At 38.8% G+C, this 21,406-nt stretch overlaps 1 protein-coding gene across 2 annotated transcripts in view; it reads right to left on the bottom strand.

Moving 5' to 3' along the window:
* The window catches only part of MEIS1 (Meis homeobox 1), a 130,951-nt gene that overhangs the window by 24,199 nt on the left and 85,346 nt on the right, over positions 1-21,406 (bottom strand). The window lies entirely within an intron of this gene.

The raw sequence follows: 21,406 nt of genomic DNA, 5'->3' as shown, positions 1-21,406 counted from the left end.
GGCAGTAAAAGACAAGCCAATTACAAAGATTAGTGAAGTGTATAAATAGCTACTTAGGATACTTGCAAAACCTTGATACTGAGTTTATCCTTTAACAGGTCTATTTGTTGCAAACACAAGAAGTTTAGTATGAACTTTAGTGTATTTTTGAGGGTCAAAATAAGAATAAGCCCTTTCTAACGACAGAAAAGGATACCACTTTGATGTAATAGTTTTACAGAAGCAATTTTTTAAACTGGACCTTTGGAACTAACCACCTCAGGTTAAAATTCCTAGAATCTTACCTTGTTAGAATGATTCTAAAACACCAGATTGCTGGATGCAAATATCAGAATTAAAGTGGGTATCTTTTTCTAGCCACTATTCATTTTAACTATTCTGCAAAGCACAAACATATGAAATTCAACCAAAGTTGGTTTCATATCTGAATGTCAACACATGCTGAGATGCTGAACACAGGCCAGTATAAGGTCAAAGATCAGCATATTTTGTGTGCGAAGAACAAGCCCAGCTATGTTCCCCATGAGTTAGATAGATAAAAATGTATTATAGGATTAGCTACTAAAATGAAATCCATGCCCTCTCAAAAAAATGTTTAGAATTCTACAGAAATTAGTTTTAGCACAAATACGTTTTGTTCAACAGTAACAATACCTATATTTGAAATATAGATTTCTAAGGCCTACAAGGGGAGCTGAGGATGTGGTTTCCATATTATAGTCGTTGACTAATTTGGAGCACAGTAATCTAGTAAGCTATTTAAAAAAAAAAACTGTTCAGAGAGTCAACCCTCTTTTATGAATGGAAAGGGCACCCCGAACTCTCACTTTAACTATCTGTGCCATCAGAAACTAAATTCTGGTCTATTGAATGTTAATTAACATAGCTTTTAATCTCATTAATAATGTCTGATTAGATGCTAAGAAGGCTCGTTAATGACCACTTCAATGCTCTTACATGTAAGTTTAAATGTTCTATATCTATACACATGGGATTCGTTTGTGGAAAGCAGAGATGCAGCAATTTTTCCCATAAGCATTGTCTTTGATTGTCATTTAATCAATACAAATACAATTAGAATAAGACTTTGCTTTCATGGAATATAGTGCCTTTCTCTAAAGAGGTCCGAGTATATTACAGGCAGGATGGTAATTAATCCCCATTATATCCCTTTGAGGGACATAAATGGAATCTATTGTCCCTCCTGTTTCACAGGTGAGGAAACTAGCCGGGGAGGCAGTGTCAGCAGGGAAACAATTCAGTGATACTTCCTGCGTCCCTACCAATGTCTATGCTTCCCATGACCACAGGATGTGGTCAAACATCTTTCATGATGTCCATTCATGTCTCTTGCTGGAAAACTACAGACTGCCCACCTTGACCTACAAGGACCCCACCGCCTAGGCCTGTCCATCGTACAGGGCTTTGTCTTCTCTCACCCACCCCAGTCCTCTGCCTGCTGGCACATTTCTCCCCACTCTACTCTCAAGCTCCAGATGCACCATCACCTCATGTCTCCACTCTAGCACCAAGCATCCTGCCTTTCCATGCATGTGTTACCTGTTTTCTTTTTTCCCCGAATAGCAAACATCATTCTCTGAAACATCAGGTCTGAGTATTTGTTTCCTTATTGATGTGTCTCTGCCCAGTCACTTCCCAACTTTAAAGTCAGCACCTTTCTCATGCACCATTCTCCAAGCCCAGATTAGCACATAATAGGAAAACAGCAAATATTTGGGGAACAAAGGAATGGCTATCCCTTACTGTGCTACACAGATACTCTCCACTCAGATGAAACACAAAAAGGTATACTAATTTTTTTCCAAAACCCATTGGAAATATAAACAATCCAATTTGAGATCCACAGCACCACTTGCCTTATTTCATTCCTAAAATTGATGTTGACCCAAAGCTTTCAAATAATAGTATATAAACCTCATAATAGAATAAGATCACAGGTACAATCACCCTACTCAACATAATGTTCTCGGTCACATGATTAGATATTGAGCTAAAAGCAATCCACTACTCTAAAGTTTAAAATATAACTCTCACTGCAAGAAGCTTTGCTACACAATACAAACCAAATGAATCTTTTATCATGTGGTTTGATATAGTAGTTCTCTGTCTACAATAGTTAAAGAATTGTACACAGGTAAATACGATCCTACTAAATTGTATGAATTATGTTGCCATACCCCAACTATATAACTTTTAACAAGGGACAATTCTCAATATTGTCTAACTCTAATTCTCAATATTGTCATCTTTATGCCTATAATCCATCAAAGATAGAGGTTACACAGCCAAGCAATTCTTACATACTATAAATTGGAGGCACACAAGTAGTTTCTAATCTGTAACATTTTTATGATATTTGCTTAAAAGTTGGTAGGTCCTTGGGAAGCCTCTTTGAGTGTGATTTTTCAAAAGAACAAAAAGCTTTGTCAACAGTCTCTTCAAGATAGCCAGATGGCAGCACCTTTTGCTCACCTTAATATTATGAACCAGAATTGGATAAAAATTACTATATAAGCCATTTACCTTTAGTTAACTTTGAAAGTTGATAACTGTCACAGCCACTTACTTGTCTTGTGTTTTCAAGACTAGGTGAACAGGTTTTACATCCATTCCCTTATAAAACAAATGGAATTCACATTTTATGATGTCAGGAAAATTCTCTTGAAATTATTAGAATTATCTGAATCATTACAACTTCAAAGAGCAATCATAGGGCCCTCAAGGTTTCAGTACAAATTTAGGTTATTTCTTCATTTTGTGTAGTCTCTGATTTCATAATTTAAATATTAAAATATAAGAAAGTCCTACCCTTTTTTCTCTCTGTCACTTTTCATGTGATCTGATTTTAAATAATTGGAACAAACTGTGTCTAATTTCATGCAGGATAATTGCTAAGCTGCCTCAAGCTATGGAGACCCAGAACTCTGTATCCATTAAGCAATTTTCAGTTGTTTAGGAGATTGTTTACACACACACATGCAACATATATAGTGTGTATTTATATACATGTATATAAATATATGTGTGTGTGTGTAGGTATTCACACACACATGAGAGAGCCTGGATGAAATTCAATGTTATAATAATCTGGTATCAACACAATTTCTAAATCCATGTCCATAGTAGTTCAACTGAATGTTCTTTTTTTTTTTTTTCCCCCCCTCATAGGTCTTGGTCTTATTGTCCCATGAACTTTCAATTCTCTGCAAAAATCTTTCATTGCTAGTGTCATGTGGCAGCCATGACATCAGGCAATTAACCCACAGCCAACAATTCACAATTTTTAACTGATATCCACCATATTTACATATCTTAAATTCTCTGCATCATTACTAGATAAGCTTTTGTGGACAGTGTGAGTTATACTTTGTAGATCACCAAAAAATTGACTTAGCAAAAACCCAACATACTACAAGCAAGTTTGCTGCAAAAACATTCAAAGCCCTGTTGCTTGCTTCCCACAGGACCACTGAGGCCACTGGGGCAGAAGAGCTAAGTATCATTTGCAAGAGATAAAGGAAAGTGCCATTTTAGGAAGAAAGTGGGGATTTCATGGCAACCATTGTAACTGAGGGTCTAGGTGAGCCCTTGCTAAGCACCTTTGCTACTTACTACTGCATCTAAACAGCAAGAGCACTCACTTAAGAAATATCAGTAGGTCCTTGTGAAGCCAAGACAGACTGTAACTTGCCAGATATACCAATCAAGCGCATCACTTTGGGATATCAAAGCAAATTTGACCACAGTCCAATAGAGAGTGACAGGAGACCTCGTCTTTGTTGTGTACATTAGCCTCATGCCATTATCTCTTAAAAGCTTAATTATTTGCAAACAATTGATCAAGATGGGAATTTGAGAAAGGATATGCAAGGACCATTGGGAGAACTTCAATGCATTAAAAGAGCAAACAAAATTACCTTTAGATCTTACAATAAGAATTAACGATTGAGACGGGAGAGCAAGGCAGTACAGTCGCTGCCAGGGCACTTTCTCCAGTGTTTCCCATTTGATCTGCATTAACACCTCAGGAATGAGTGAAAGCCATAAAACAGTGATTATGTATGGGTAAAGCTGACCCTCCCTTCCAGCATTCAACCTGCACACATATATCAGGTTGGCTTCACTGGTGAGAGAAGAGATGCTAGACTCAGAGGAGAAATAAGTGACTCACAGGCAGTGAATTCCCAGCTAGAGAGAATAACTCATAAAGTGATCATCCTTATTTCAATTATCAACACCCTCGCTTCTCTTTTCCAGTATAAGCCTTTAGCTGAAATATAAACCATTTGCCACTCTTCTTGTGTTTCTGGATCTGATGTGTGAATTCTAATAATGACCTGGTAGAACAGTGATTGCTTAATAATCCCATCAAAGAATAAAATGATCCCCAGAGTACAAGTCCTGTGTAATAGAAACAGTGAAAGTAATGTCTGGAAAAAAAAATCTAAAAATAGCTATGTAAAAGTGAAGTCTGAACTGTCACTTTACCATCCTTGAAGAATAGACAGTGACAGAAAGAAAATGGCAAGTTTCTAAAGAAAGTTATCTCTGCACAATTCCAATTTTATTTCTTTAGAGGGGGGTTTGAGGTTGGTTGTGTGGTATTCACTATTTGATGATACAGTGGAAGAAAATTTATTTATGTAAACAATCAAGCAGTCTCTTTCAGATGAGCATCAATGGGGAACGGGGAACTCTTCATTACTCACAGATGGTAAATATCGAGCCTTATATCTTAAAGATATCCTTGACCACATGTACTCCTTTCATCAAATTTTCCACCCCTGACTGCAAATGTGGATGCCAAGACAGTGATGAACTTTATCTTATCTACCCTGGTAACCAAGTTTCAATAACGTTCCTTCCCTCACTGTCTTGCCCATTCTAACAGCACATTGTAATGGCAACAGAAAATTTGAAAATAATCCTGTACAGAGCTTGCTGGTGAGATAATGGAAGGCTACGCTGCCCCTTCTCAAGCCTCAGATTAGTAATTTCTTGTGACACAGAACTGCCTCTATACCGAAACTGCAAAACAGCTATAACAAAGCAATAGAGGTGGAAGCAATTTTCAAGCAAAATGTTACATGCTATACTTTAAAAGGTATGGGAATAGGTACCGGGGGAGCTGATCTAACAGGAGGAATTATGGCAACTGTCCAATATAACCCTTATCAAGGCAATGTTCTGTTGCTTGGCTGAATATGCTGGAAGAACAATTTCGGAACTTCTTTTATCCTTTTTCCTCCAGCCCTCTGCCTCCTCCACAGCTAAGTTTAATGCATTAATATAAGTTGACCTTGAGCTAAACTCTGGTATGTGATGGAGAGATACTCCCTCTAAAGAAAAAAAGAAACTAACATATGACTTTTAACCATTAGATATCAGTGTTCCTATAAAACTTCTACTTAAGTCTTGTCTCTAGGAGAGAGAGGGTCCAATTTAATTGAGTGTAAATTAAAATAATCAGCTATATACTTTATCTTAAAAAAGGATAAGCAGAAACTTGCTAACCAAATATATTTATATTTGTTCAACACATTTTTTGCCTAAAAAAACTTCTCCCATTTTAAGTAAACTTGCAGCTATTTTCCCCTTATGCACTATGAATAGCTTACACTGTGACAATTACATTGATCTAGGATACTTTTTCCCTTTAAAAAAAATCCATAATGCTTCCCTATTGTCTTTCAGCTTTATGAATTAGTTTTACTGTTTCAGTGAATGCTTTTTTGTCTTCTGACTGCACATTATCAAAGAGACACTTTGTGCCTCCCATTTGCATTACAAAAGCAGTGCACCATGCAGTGGAAGAACATAGCCGGAATGCATAGTAGTTGAGTCCTGCGTCCTCACACATGCTGGAATCAAAAGAATGGCGGTGTCCAATGGGCTAAGAAGCCAAACATGTTTGTAGCACCATCAGTGAAGTCACAGAATTTCAACTGGCTTTCTTAATTTTCCACCAATTTCCCGGATTGCCTAGCTGCTCAGACAAAATGTGTCCCATTTACTGTTCAGCAGGCACTTTGTCTGAAGGCTATTCAGTCATTTCCCAAATAATCCTTCCGATTTCCCAGGCATCCAGCAAGAGTTATAGGAAGTTGCTAGTGGGAGTATGCAAGCAGAAAAGTCAGGTGGCACCTCTAAGCTCCATCTTATCACATTGAAAATGACCTAAGTGTGAAAGGAAATTTGGTCAACACTGAGTAATAGTGCGATGCAATCTTTTCTTTTGCACTAATGAGACTATCTTTATAATATACAACAGTGAACACTTTGTTTGATACTCAATGGAAGTGGCCAATACTAAAATCCCTTGCTGTCTCACTTATCTGATCTCTTAATTTCTTGTAAATATCAATTAAGCATAGCATAAAAAATTAAATTATAAAAATAATGCTTATATCAAGAGATTACATCGTCCTTTTATTGGGATTTTTTAAAAGTTGCTTACAATTCTCTATTAATAGCAGTGCTTTAAGATCTATTCCTTATTAGCTAGATATATGTTACAGGAATATTTTTAAGTATATGCATTAAAGATATAAAATTTAGACTCTAAATTAGCAATTACTTATATCCTCCTCCTAAAAGTATTAAAATTCATGAAGAGTGCTAAAATTATTTTGAACAGTTATGATTATTAATGAACTCCCTGAATATTGATTTCTTGGTAGAAGACCACGGCTATAAAGGGAAACACAAAAAGTCCAATAAGAAAATCAGGGTGACAGAAGCAGGTGGGGGGGGATGGAACTGGGGAAGAAAACACCTGCTTCACGTCTATGTCCTTTGAGTCTCTTTAAGTAAGAGCTGACTTGAATCTTACTGACTGTCAGTAGGAAAAACACTTCACATGCACTACCTCAAGGACTCTTGATGACCCCTGACAGGCCAGATGATACTAGGCTCCATTTCACAGGGGTGGAAGGTGAGGCTTGGCTAGATCAAAACGCACACACATACACAGAGCTCACAACTACTTAGATCTAGAGCCAGCTCTGTCCTCAGTGTCCCTGCTTGGCTGCACTCCCACTGATGGTTCTTTTTTGTGGGGGGGGGGGGAGGAAAGGATTTTATGTTGTTTTTTATATTTAATTACTTGATTTGTATATATTTACATCAGGTGTAGACCCCATAGAATGTCCACCACCCACGCACTATCATCTTCATCCTTTGTGTTCAGTTTTTTCCCATGTTGCCGTTCCTTTTATAAACTAAACATTTTTAAACCAAAGCATAGTATAGTGAAGCACGAGCAACATTTTTTATTGTGATGAGCAGTTATTAAAACACTGCAGTTTTACCACCGTTCATTCAGAAGAGATTTGCTGCTCTCCAGCCCACCAGCCATATCCATACACATGTGCCATTGTCCCTGCTCTAGAGACAACAGCAAGGGACAGGGATTGTGCTGAGGGGTGACAAATAGGTATCCAGACCCTCACTCTACTTTTTCCAGTATCCAACCAAGGAACTCCAGGAATAGTAGCTTACTAATACCACTATGAGTGGTAAAAGTAGTCGTGGTGGTGAGCACCAAGAAGGCATGAGTGAGTGTTCTTCCCAACACTTCACATACACTCACTTGCTTAATTGTTACCAAACCTTGGGATATAGGCCTGACTATTATACTCCTATAGATAAGGGACCTTAGTCACAGAAAGGACAAATAACAATCTCATGTTCATACAGCTCATCAGTAGTAGATCAGGCATTTGAAACTTTGTGGTAATGTCCAAGTTGGGAAAACTCATTTCTAAACTATTTTTAAATGATGGGTAGAACAATACCACTCTTTTCTGATGACATAAGCATGCATGTGATGGTTACGATTACTCATTTTAGACATTAGCTATTATCTTAATGTGTATGTTAACTAACATGTCTTCTGTTTTTGTAATTCAGTTCTGTTAATAGAAGTAAGAGTAGATTTTGCTACAGGATATAAAACTCAATGAAAAAGAATATGTCCACCACTTTATTAATACTTGTAGTATTGCTTACTAATATGGGAATGGTGGAAGGTTACATACAAGAACACAGAGGAGTCATAGAAATAAATGCCCGCCATTTTATCCAACTACACTACAATGTGTCTTTAATTGTCTACTTGGAAATAATTTGTTCTGTTTTTCTTTTTTGCCAACTACTTCATTTCTTATGTGATTCTTAATCAAATGTGAGTTAAATTACATTTGGAATTGCTTCATTTTAGTATAAAACTAATAAAAACACACAAATGCTATTCCCATTCACATAACAACTAACCCAGTTCTGGACCCAATAAATATTTGTTGTATGACTGATGAGTGCCATTGAGGTTAGAGATACCTCAAAAACCTCAACTTGCATTGATATGTAGATTATTTCACATAACCATCAGAAAATTAGCAACCTTATTTCAACAATTATGCACCTTTTTCACTCATAATCATATAATGATATATGGATAAATGAATATATGTATACTTACATAATGCTTATTTTTTGCCAAGCAATGTTCAGAGAGTTTTACAAGTATTCACTCATTTTATGACTGTAATAAGTCTATAAAATGTTTTTGCCTCTACAGATGAGGAAACTGAGGCTCAGTCTAAATTACCTGCAAGTGAGATGGAGTTGGAATTTAACATTTAAAAATCTAGTTCTGGGCCCTCCCTGGTGGTGCAGCACTGCAAGCTAGCCACAGCCACTTTAGTGCGAGTTCGATTCCCTGCCAGGGAGGTGACCACATGGCGCAGTAGGCCTCTCCTGTTTTGTCTGCTGCTCCCCTCAGCGGTGTACTTCTTTGACCTGCCTGCTCTGCTCTCCACTCTGTCTTTGGTGAATCCTCTCATTCCCCTGCACCTCTGGACTACACCTCAGTTCTGTACAAATAAATAAATCTTAAAAATAAATAAATACACATCTTTAAAAAAAAATCTAGTTCTGCAGTCATGCATTTCTTACTGTTATTTGATTTGATATTCTAAACATGTATCATTTCCCCCCAAATTTCTCCAAAACCCACTCCAATTTATTCATTTGTTTCAAAAGTTCATTGTCCTGTCACCAACTGCACTGTAATGAAAATCAAGTTCCCCATCTCACATAGTCTAGCACAGGACTGGAGAAGGAGAATGGAAACTGTTTTGACTTCCAGGCTCTTCCCCAAGAATTTCACTTTAACAAATCAAACCAACAGCACCATACTGGATCACTTTTCTGAAAAGAAAGCTCATAACCACTTTACACAATCAACTCCAAAGAAACAAGGACCCTTTCCAAACTACATATAGCTCATCTCTGCTTTTTCAGAGAACATGCCAACTATAGGAGACCTATGACCAATCTGAAGAACACTTTTCCACTTTAAAAAGCAGAGTGAAAGGGTTTTGAAAGCATTAAGAGGGAAGAAAAGAAGATGAAATGCAACAAAAGCATTTTGGAATGAGTCTGTTGACAGTAACCATGATTGCCTTTACAGAGGCCCTGACTAACATTAAATTATTCAGGAAAAATTCTCAGATAAAGAATAAAGTATCCATAAGTTTGAAGCAAAACAGTACATTTAGCTAGTTTTTTGTTTGTTTGTTTTTTGTTTTTTTAAGAGCGAAATCTAGAGAGGAGGAGAGAGATGGAGAATTCATACTGTTCCCAATATGACTAAAGACCCCTGGAACTGGTACTCATTCTCTAGTGCTAATTTTCCCACTTAAATTACAGTGATGGTGTAGCCTCATCTCATTAGAGATCATTGTCCCCAGTAGACAGTTGTGTTTATGGGGGACTCTGGCTGTTCCACACCTGCTGATCAGGTTGCTATGTGATCAAGGCTGCATACAAACAGCAGACTCGAGCTTGCTGGACTGCGACTGATGAGCCCGGGCTAATTCAGGGGTGATTATGTAGTTTACTGGACCACTAAACCTCTTTAAGCTTGTAATTACTGCCTATTTGAGTAAAGAACATTCAAAAGCAATTCACTGCATCATGCCTGCCACAGCTGGAAGCAGGCTGCCAGCAGTCTGTGGGGACATTAAAATCTACAGGGACGTGGATTGAAGCCCAGCGAGCAGACACTGCCATCAGCACCCGCAGCCAAGTACATACACATTCCCACTCACCTCTCCTGACCAAGCTTAGCATTAAAGGTGCAATGAAAACTATAGAACAGCCATAAAGATGACAAATAATGGAAGGTAATGGTACAAACTACGTTTTAATGATTTCCCCCTTTGTAAAGCTAAAATGTAAAAAGTCTTTTCACAATGAGAGAGAGAGCTTTAAATAATGCCCACGGTTGAGGTTTACTGTGTACTTTCTAGAAGTTCCATCCAAAAAATACCAACTAGAAAACAAAATGCCCACCTTTTATGCATTCTAAAGGAACTGGAATGTGTAGTCATTTTAGGTCTTTTCCACCCACTTAGCTGCTGTGTTTATAATCTTAGCTGGGAAAATATTGTTTAGCTAGTTGATTGACATTTTCTAAAATCACATGTGTAGGATTTTTGCTGCTAAAGAATTAAAATGCCGATCAGACACCTGAGTGAAATTTACTTTCAAGAGTCAGGGAAGATTTAAGAAAAAAATATATCAGTATTTATCAATGTTCTCATTTTCTTTTGCTGTCACCTTAACAACTGCAGTTCTTTTGTATAACAAAAGTGTAAAACATGCTTTGCATTGCTGCGGGTGTAATTATTACTTGTCTCTAAGTAACAAAAAAAGACTGGAACTTAATGAAGGGGGATTAAGTTAATTTCTTTTTTAGCTAACAGTTTCCTGTCTCTTAAAATGCAGGCCCTGGTGAACATAACATTCAAGGAAGGAAAAACTAAGCTTTTTATTTCACTAAAATCTCTACTTTGGAATATTGATATTAAAATATTAAGATGATGTTTATTCTTTAAAAGTATGTAAATTTGGTATTAAATAAAGCCACAGAAATCCTCTCTGACTACTCCATCCACAAAGTCCACAGATCCAGGGGGTTTATGTGTTATCTAGACATCATTCCTATTAATATTCATTAGATGGCTCTGCTTGCATTTTTATAAGCTGTGAGAGAGGCAAAAGAAACAATCAGAATTCTTTAACACACAGGCATTATCAATTCAACATATGCCAAATAGCAGAGCACCCAGATCTGAAGTTAAGATTCAAATGCAATTTACCTTTACTAAGCTAATTTTCATGAAAACTCTTTTTCCTTTACTCATTGTCATCTAAGCTATTTAATTATCTCTATTCTCTGCAACATACACTTCAGTTTTTAATTTAAGAGATTATTCAGCACTATACTTTATCTTGGTTAACAACAAAACCCTTATCTTACCATCAAACTTAGGAGAATTTCCCCTCAAGAAAAAAAGCCTAAAAACTTTAAATTGTTTTAGTAATAAGATTACCTTTATCTTTATGAAGCTTCTTAAGCAAACCCTTTTTAACTCCCCAAAGCATTTATTGATGTAATTCACTGTCTGTCTCCAGAGTGGATTATGGAAGGAAGAATCTTGGTCAAAATTTGGGTGGATCCCTACTATTTGTTTCCTAAATTATGTTTTCTTAATTGATTCAGTCTAAACAGACAGAGAAATGCTAGCATGCTACAGACTCACTCTGTGGGGCTCTCCCAGATCCCACAGATGCTCAGGAAACATCCTAGAGAGGGAAAGAGAGCCAGATTTGTCATCAGCAAGACTTCAAGATAACACAGCATTAAAAAGGGCATTTATCAAAGTTAACTTGAAGGTCAGTTTGGACTTCTTTTTTTTAATTTTTTTTTTTTTTTAAGATTTTACTTATTTACTTTTGTGTAGAGACCTGGGGTGTAGGCCAGAGTTACAGAGCCGGGTCAGATAATTCCACAGGGCTAGGACTTGGCTCCTTTTTATTTTAAGGCTGAGTTTGGCCGATTCCTTAGATCCTGATAAATGTATAATTTTCCATATTCAGGGTTTTAAAAATTAGTTTACCTATGTTGAGCCTTCTAATTACTTAGCAAGATTAGAAAGACAGGTCAGGCTGCCTCATTCCATAGGTGAAAAAACAAACTCAGAGAAGACACGTGGCAGGTTTGTGACCAGGAGCCCAGGCCTCCTACTTCTCTGTCTAGTTCTCTTTACAGTCTACTGAAGTTCAAAGTTTATCTTATTTGTGATAAAAGAAAAAGCTGGACACAACTGTCAGAAACCCACTGTGAATGGGTGGATCCAGCTTCTGTTTTAATAGGTAAACATGGATTTCCCTAAACTCAAGGTGAAACAGGACTCAAGCTCAAGTCAAGCAAAGCAGAACACCTTTTCAACTGACTGTCAACATGTCTAACAAGACTTACATAGTAATCTACCAGGCAAAGCTGAAATGGCATTCGGCCCCTCTAAGACAGATTTTGGCCTTAGCCATTGACCTGGTAGACTTCTCTTGGAAACCACTAGACTTAATTTTATTTAGTATGTCTTTCTTTGCCATTTCATGTGGGACATCAGGATGAGAATTACATATACAAGGCATCTAATTTTCCCCTTTTCTAAATCATCTCGGGAACAACTTAGGCTTGGAAGAGGAGTCTCAGTCTGTTTCCGCTTCAGGGATGTGGTTACACATTGACAAGTGGCAGTTCTAAAGGAAAACATTTAAGAATTACTGGCTTCAGAAGCAACAGTTAGGCGTGCTGAGTTAGTCAGGTAGCACAAGTTTTTGTCCTGGAACTGATACAAACTGCAAACTTCATCAAAGCATTTCAGTTCTCTGAGTTTCAGCTTCCTCATCATTAAAGTGAGGATGACAAAACTGAAAACAGTTACCTGTGACAACATATGTCCAGTAGGTAAACATAGTGCCTGGCCTGGATATAGCACTTAGTGAACAGTAACTGAACAGTAACTGAATCTGCAAAGACTCTGGAGGTTGGGCTAGTCTCTGTGAAAAGACATAAAATATATATCATTTCCATTTGAAAGGGAGATGATCTAATTAGTCAATGTCAGTATTTTTTTCCTTGTGTGAAATTAGGTTTCAATATTTTTTGCAGTTTTCTTTATTTGGACACATTCACTTCCAGAATATGTAAAGGAAGGCCTGGCTTTAAGGTCAGTCACACAGGACTCACCACCAAGGAAGGCCCCTCTCCTGGCTTAATGCACTGCTGTCATCATCTTGCAATTCAAGAAGCCCTACGTTTTCAACTTGCATTTTGTGTGGTAAAAGTACACATTCTCCACATATCTCATAACTGGTCCTACTGAAAGAAAAGAAGGTCATGTTTTTCATATCAGATGTTTTATACTTAGCTATAATCCTGCTCAAATTGTTTGAGCATCACAGAAGTAAATAATTACCATGTTCTCACTAAAAAAGCAAGATGTAGGAGGTGGGACTGACACTGGAGATGTACTCAGGCCTCAGACAGATGAGTAAAGACACTTAAATGACCCTCCAGTGGCCTTCAAGGATTCACATGCTCCTGTAAGTGCCTAAATAACCCTTGGGGACTGACTGTGGCCCCAAGAAACTACTCCACATTATAAAGTCTATGGGGGAAAGAATCAATAATCTGAAACCGTCAAGGTGCAAGGCTCATTCTGGCTCACTGGACTTCGGGTGGTTGAAAGCTTTTGTCTTTGGTGGCTGGAAGTCAGAAGTGGCATTTCGCCCACCTTCCTTGGCAGGGGATGAGTGCCACATTTGGCAGAAAAGTGTGCTCTCGAGAAAAGGGAGCAGAGAATCTTTTGGCCTGGGCTCCAGTTAGGATAGATCAAGAGTGAGAACTCATCCTTGCATGCCAACCACATGCCACTGTAATTAAAAACAAATCTTTGGAAATACAGTATTTGGAAATTATTTCAATTTCAGTACATTCACAATGCGAGCTCATCAAGAGTTAACAGTGAATGCATCCTTTAATTGTTGGAGGGAAAATGCCATCTTATTTTTATTCTTTTTAAACAGAATTCTACTATAGTCTAATGAAATAAGCAAACGAAAGCAAGAAGTATGCATAACAAGAAAGTTTAAGAAACCTTCAGTTCATTTGGATCTTACCTTAGAGCAAACCTTCAAAGATGGCAGCACTAATTTTTAAAAATGCAAAACGCCATCATTTTGATGATGCCAAATGAGGAGCTTGCTGTTATATGCATAGATTTTGTTTAATGGCTTCATTTATTTTAATAACAAAGGGAAACGAGATTTTACAGATGAAGGCTTTTTTTTTCCTCCCATGGCTCCAATGCAACTGGGATTTTAAAAATCTGTGATGTTAACCAATACATGATAATGGCTGTTCTCTGGAGCCCTATTTTATAACATTTTATGCAGTGGAAACCTACATGGAGTAACTAGCCCCAGAGTACCTGATTTTAAGAAGGCAGAATCAGGGTGTCACATGTCTCTTGATTACCCCAAGTTTCTTTTCTCTGCATGGATACATGCTCAGTAGAGTGCTGGCTGTGGAACTGCTGGAGCAATGGGTTCACTTACTAAAAGATTTATTATAAATGAGGCAAGAAAGTGCTGTTCATGTAATTTCAGGCATAAAAAAATAATTGTATAGATCTCTTTTACCTCTATTCAGAAATCTGCCTATGAGGTTTAATATTTTGTTGAAAATTGAAAAAAAGAAATCACAGCAAATAACTTTAATTCTTGTTGAATTTCTCCACTCTGTTGGATATCTATGATGAAACCCAAAATTTCATCAAAACCATTTCTTACAGGGACAAGATATGCCACCTCAGAAACCCCCTATCAACCACTAAAACTTTCCCACTCATTCACAATGGAGAGCTAGTTTCAGAAAAAAAAAGAAAGAAAAGGGACATGTGACCCACTAAAAATTCTAGTGAGATGACAAAAACCACAGATTCACATAGTGCTGTTTTTTCTTGAGGGCTCTACCTCGAAACTCTAGAACACAACAGATGCCACTTGCCAGCCACACACAGGATGCGGAGTGATTACACTGATACTATCTTGGCTCAAGATGGCAGCTGGTGATTAATGGCTGCATCATCTTTGGCCCTGCTGCAGTCCGGCCTGGGGTCTGATCTGTCACACAGACCCTTCGTCCACAGCCAGTCAACAGATGTAAGCACATAAGTCCTGCCAGGTTGACATATCATTCATTCAACAATGTCAGTGAGTACAAATGTTCAATTATCTGTCCTAGAAGTGACCCTCGCCTTTCCACACTGTGTAACAGTGTGTGTGGCATCCTGGCAATCCCAAAGACAGGGCCGAAGTACCCTGGATAAACCTTCTCCTGGGAGTGGCTTTCCAGTATTGTGTGGACATTCCCTTGCAGCACTGAATATGAGACTTTAGTTCTTTACCTACAACATATTTCGAAATCAATAGAGTCTATCAATCAATATATCTACCTGTTATCTGTTATCTACTCATCTTCCTTTTAGCAAGCGGGTGTGCCAGTCAGTAGTCCTTACTATTCCAACATGAAACTACAAATGAGTCATTGTGTGACTTGCCAATCACACTGAGCCAACTGTGCTTTATGTATGACAATGAGCTGTTCATTATGTGTGGGGTGCCTTTTTATTTCATGCAAACAGGTGTATATCATTTACCATCAAACTAAAATGACAACAGTCATCTCTTCTGGAGCAATGTCAAGATCAATTCAACTTCAACTTGGGAAGCCAAAGGAATCTGTTCAAGCCAGGCACCTCTCCTTCCTACTGTTGAAAATGAGGGTTCTGACAGAGGAATGATTTAAGCAGCATATCAGAGATAGTTTTCCTTTTTAACCTTTATAGTTGCTTACATATTCTTAAATATTGTGTTGATTTGCTATAGTTAAATTTAAAATCCCTCCTTTCTCTCATATATCATGGTATGAAAATAAACTTTCTCTTAGCAGACAGCTGCATTTGCATGGTTTTCATTGAACTCACATTCAAAGGTTATCAATAACAAGTTTGCAAACTTCTCGTACAACCAGCATTGAAAGATAATACAGTAATTGCATGATAACATCCTCCAAAACTGAGATAAAACCTTTAATCTCAAGTTCACCAACCTACATATGATACTACAAACTTATGTAGCTCAGATTGGGGCTCAATGACTTTATACCATGATATTAATTTTTAATGAATGAAAGAGAAGTATTTTTCCTATAAGAAAAAAAATAGGTCGATTTTAAAATGTACCTATGAAAACTCTAGGCTGTGTTTGGTCACTGTGTGGTATCCTGCAACATTTCTATATGTAGATTCAACTGTAATCAATGTGGAAGTTCTTATTTATTTACTTATTTAGGTCTGCCTGATACATTTCCAACATTTCCACTCTCCTCTACCTCCTAATCCTAGTGGTGGGACCTTCAGTAGCTCTTGAATGCCTCTGACTCTGAGAGATCTAGAAGGAGAATAGCACCCACGACTCAACCTCTTCTCAGTTTCTACATCTCTCTGCTTGCTTCTCCTGGTTCACACTTAATTGCTAAGCTTTCACTCTGAGATGCCATCTCATCATTCTCCCCCACTGAACCCCTCTATTGCCAACTCATTCTTAGTTCTTGCTTTTACTCTCAAGAGCCCCTTTCCTATTATTGCTTAAGTAAATAATTAGGCCATGCATTAATAAATTACAAGTAACATGGTTCTAACTCCACAAATAGCTGGATTCTATGATATGCTTAAACGTGTTTAATTGTCCCTTCTCTTAAATAAAAAATAAGAAAAGAGAAAACTTCTCTTGCTCCTGTCCCAACAGTATGCTCTCCTCAAGCAAGAGCAAAAGGATCCACCCTTGTTACCTCTATTGCAGGATCACCCACAGGCCTCATAACACAATATCTTTCTTCCTCAAAAGGCTTTAAATGACCTTTTAAGGTCACTAATGATCTTCTAATCCCCATACCAGACCCCTTCCCAGTCCTTCTCCTTCATAATACTATCAGCGTTTTTCACCTCTGTTTTGAAACACTGCTCATTCCTTTGGTCAATAGATATTGTCAAGTATCTATAATATGGCCCTGAAGATAGAGAGATGAAAGATTAAATCCTGACCTCTAGATAGGAAGGTAACTCGTAAATAAACAGTCACCATGATAATTACTATCAGATGGCCATCAAGGTGCTATGGGTCTGGCAACAGGGGCCATTTCCTCCCTCCTGGGGAGGATCAGGAGGCTTCCCAAGCAGTGACATTTGAGATAAGATGTGAAGGATGCAGAAGAAAGTGTGAAGCGAGAAGGGGTCATGGAGGTGACAAATTCCCAAGGAAGGAACAGCATGTGCAGGTGCAGAGTCCATTCGCCTGTGGGGAATGTAGCCCCTTCTTCCTGGCTGCAATATGGCATGGAGAGCATATATAGGTAGGGGAAGAGAGTAGCCTGGTGCTTGGTGGGCCAGCATCAGACCTCGAAGAGTCTTTGAATGACATGCCAAGGTAAAATGTGGGATGGTTTATAGAGAATCAATATTAGAGGCAGGGAAGCTATTTAGGGAAAGGGACAAGTGGGAGACAATGAAGCAGTGGCAGTGGGACTATATTTGGGGAAGAGATGGAGGAGTATTTAGGACAGTGAACTGATGGACTCAGGAATAAACAATTATCTGTGACGGCAGGAGAAGGAACTTTCCAAGATGACTCCGAGATTCGTAATTGTAACATCTGGGTCTGTAGTGATGCCCTCAATGAACATGACCGTGATAGAACAGCAGCCAAGATGGATTATGTATGGGGGATGGACTCTGCCTTCTTATCACTGCATTTTCCCTCCTTTTCTTATCAAAGTGTAGAGCAGGAAAGGACCCCAGAGATTGGTTCAGTCTCCTCCACATTTGGGGTTAGGTTTCCCTACATTTTTATCTCTTTCTCTAGGTTTTTCCTCCAGACAAATCTTTACAATAGGCACCACCCAAATCCCATCCTTGACCTCCTCCTTTTCTCTTGGGAGCCCGTGACTCATACATAGCTCCCGTTTCAATGGTGGTCACACCAAAACCTTGTGCCCTCACCACACCACAGTGACCTCATTTCTAACTACTGGGCCCCCAACAACTCACCTGGCTTTCCCACCACCACCAGAACCACAAAATCTCCTAAACATAATGCCTCATCTTCCCCCTAAAACCAGTTCCTCCTTCTGACTTCACTTCTGCTGAGGCTGCTGCCGTCAAACTGCCCACATGAAACAGGGTCTCACCTGTGGCTACTGTGCTGGTATCAAATGGCCACTTCTGAGTGATGATGAGAATAGGACTCAGGATCAGGCAGTCGAATTCAAACCAACCCCTGCTCATTACTCTGCTACCTTTTAGGGGACTGTTTAATCTCGCTGAAACTTGGTTTCCTTATAAATAAAACAGGGGTACTCACAGACCTCCCTTTGTGGGAATTCAGTGAGAGGAAGACAAAAGTGCTTAGCAGTGGCCACTAAGGTGAGGGCGGGAGTACTTATTCACCAGTATTGTTTAGAATTACAGGAAACACGGTGGTAGTAATAAACAGACTGACTTTTAGTCACTCTACATCCACAGCCTTCTTACCTCAACTGCCTGTAATTATCTCCTAACTGTTCTCCAAGTCTCCCCACAAACTGCACCACCACTTAAATTTCTGGTCCAAGTGCTTAGCAGCTGCAAGCAACATTGCTGCTTGGACATAGTAGGTTCTCAGAAAGGAGTTGAACTCACTTGGGAAAAATTTTCACATGGCCCGATTTGTCTTGTTAGTTGAGGATAAGGGTAACCATGACCTAAAGTGTAGCCATCACTAAAGGTGGGGAAAATATAAATACCTTTGAAAGTTGCTTTTCCCTGTGGGGGTGGTGAGATTAAGTCACAGCCATGAAAGCCATTCCAGCCAATTTCCACACAAACATCTTGAGGTACTCAAGACCAGAGGGCCTGCATGCATCCTGCCGCCTGCAAAACCCTCTCCTCGACCACACACACAACCACTCTTGCTGCAGCAGTCAGAGCACAGGGGGGGCCCCCATTCAGCATAAGCCACAGCTTTGCTGGGTGATGCTTTTTGAATAATTGTGGCAAAGGTATGGCTCAGATGAGGTCGTGCAGACTTCCACCTCAATTTTCATCATCTTTAGTCAACTGTGTATGCAAGGTGATTTCAAGAGCAATAACAAACCATCCATTTAAGTATCAGGCTATGGAAGTGGTGAGATCCAGTAGGTTGTAAGTTCGGGCTGTGAGTATTTTTTCTGGCCTATATTTTACTATATGCGAACATGCATGATAAATATCTTTTCTATTCACTTCCTTAGTTTATAAGCGAAGGCATAATGATTAATTATTATAAGGTCACATGTAAATTAACTACTTAGTAACAATTAATAAACTTTACAATCAAATAGGATACTAGCTCCAACCTGATTTTTAAAAATTCAAATGTACCCTACTTCATGCATGTGTATTTGGCCTTTTTTCCTTGGAAACTCAACCACCATTTACTCAATCACTCTTCTAGACACTGAAGTGATGAATGTGGCTGAGGGCTCGTGGTTTCTGGTCCAATGTGAACACTTTCACGGAGTAAGTCCTGGGTGCCTGTCGTCTTGGTAATTGATGATGTTTTCACCTCAAGGTGTGGGCCTAAAACCCACAGGGCTCAATGGGGGAAGTAAATGAAGTGGCCTGCCTACATCTCTTACCCACCACTTCTGATAAACATAAACTCACTCCTGCCAGATGTACTTCAGTACCATCAAGAAGGAATGGCAGTGTATATTTCTGGCAATGGTTAAAATGATGCCTTCATTTTTATTTTACATTAGCAAATTAAAACATTATGGTTGTCATTACCATCCTTTGTGAAACTCTGGTCTTTGCTAAATTCACAATGAATTATAAATGCTTGCAACCAAAACAAAGAATAACCTGCCCCCACCATCCTATCATCCTATGCACATCTCTTTTCTTAATTTCTAGATCCCACAGCTTCCCTAAGAGAAAGCATGCCGGGGCACACTGTATTTCAAATGGAGATTTTATGTAAGCTTATTTTTATAGTGATTCCAAGAGTCGCTGCTCTGCTTTTTATCTATGCAAACTGGAAATAAAGTAGGCACCCTGCCAGCTCCCTGACAGCAGGCCAGGCCCGGGCTGCCATGGGTGACTCGCACAATGACATCTAAGGGGTCCAGAAAAGAACCCTGACTAATGGCTTTTGGATTCCTTATGACCTTTGATCCGCAATGACTTAGACCAAAATAAATGACCTAATTTCAAGAAACTACAACTAGCACGTGAACTCTAATGAATGAGAGAATTTACCTGCTAAGCAATGATTAATAGGTTTGTGCTACTTATATTAATTCCTTACATCTCAGCCACACTAGAGAGAAGATACTTGTCAGATGCTCAGTTTTTCAAACAAATTCATTTTCCAGGATGCTGTGAAATCTGAGCGTATCCATGATAGATAAAGTACACTGGGCAGCAGAGTTGGTGAGTGGCACTAAAAACAAAAGCATTTCTCCCTCAAATGAATGTGTTGTTTCTGCAGTTAGTGACTCCTCAGACCCAGAGGGCCAGAGTAGGAGTCTAGGACCAGAAAAGACACTGCACACACCACCCCCATGCCTGCCCTGAACGTTGTCACCAGAGAACTGACACCAGACGAGGGTGAAGGGCAAGACTCTGTGTCAGTCACCCTTCAGAACGACCTCTTCATCCTGACACACCAGTGCATTATCAACAAGCCCAAAAGAACAAGCCTCTACCTCTGAGGAGTCCTCAGTCTATCAGATACTTTCTGCATATTTGTGAGACCCTGTGAAAATTCTTTGAGATATATCCAGACAAATAAGCTGCTCTATGTTACTACAATGGTGAATATCACCATGGTACATTTATCCAAACTCAGAGACTGTATATACCAAGAGCAATGTAAATTATGGACTTTGGGTGATAATGGTGTGTGGATTCATCAGTTTTAACAAACTGGCCTGGGGAATGCTATTCATTTTGGGGAGCAGGAAGTACAGGTGAGAGCTCTGTATCTTCTTCCCAATTTTCTCATGATCCTAAAGCTGTTTAAAAAACAGTTTTTTTTTTTTTTTAAATTCTTTGACAGTCAAAAAAAATTCTTATACACAGAAAGATTTGGAAGTTTATAAAGGAAAGCCAAAATACTTTGACATGAAAAAAAAAATGGGCTAATTTCACAATGAGAGGGGAAAGAAATCTAAGTATAAAATCCAAGCTGGGGGGACCCATCTGTCCATGAACTGTCACCTTCCTTGTCTTCCTTAAGTCCTTGCTAGGCAAAGTGTGGGCTGTGGACACAGCATGAGTGTCACTGAGAAGAGCATCTCAGGCCCCACCCACTGGGTGAGAACCTTCATTTAAAAGATCCCCAGATAATTCAAATGCACATGAAAGCAAAAGAAGCACCACTTCAGAAA

Source organism: Condylura cristata, unplaced genomic scaffold, assembly GCF_000260355.1.
Source record: "Condylura cristata isolate star-nosed mole 26May11 unplaced genomic scaffold, ConCri1.0 scaffold00031, whole genome shotgun sequence".
In the NCBI taxonomy this organism is placed as follows: Eukaryota; Metazoa; Chordata; class Mammalia; order Eulipotyphla; family Talpidae; genus Condylura; species Condylura cristata.
The sequence above is the reverse complement of the archived record's forward strand: the minus strand, read 5'-3'. Positions and strand labels throughout refer to the sequence as shown.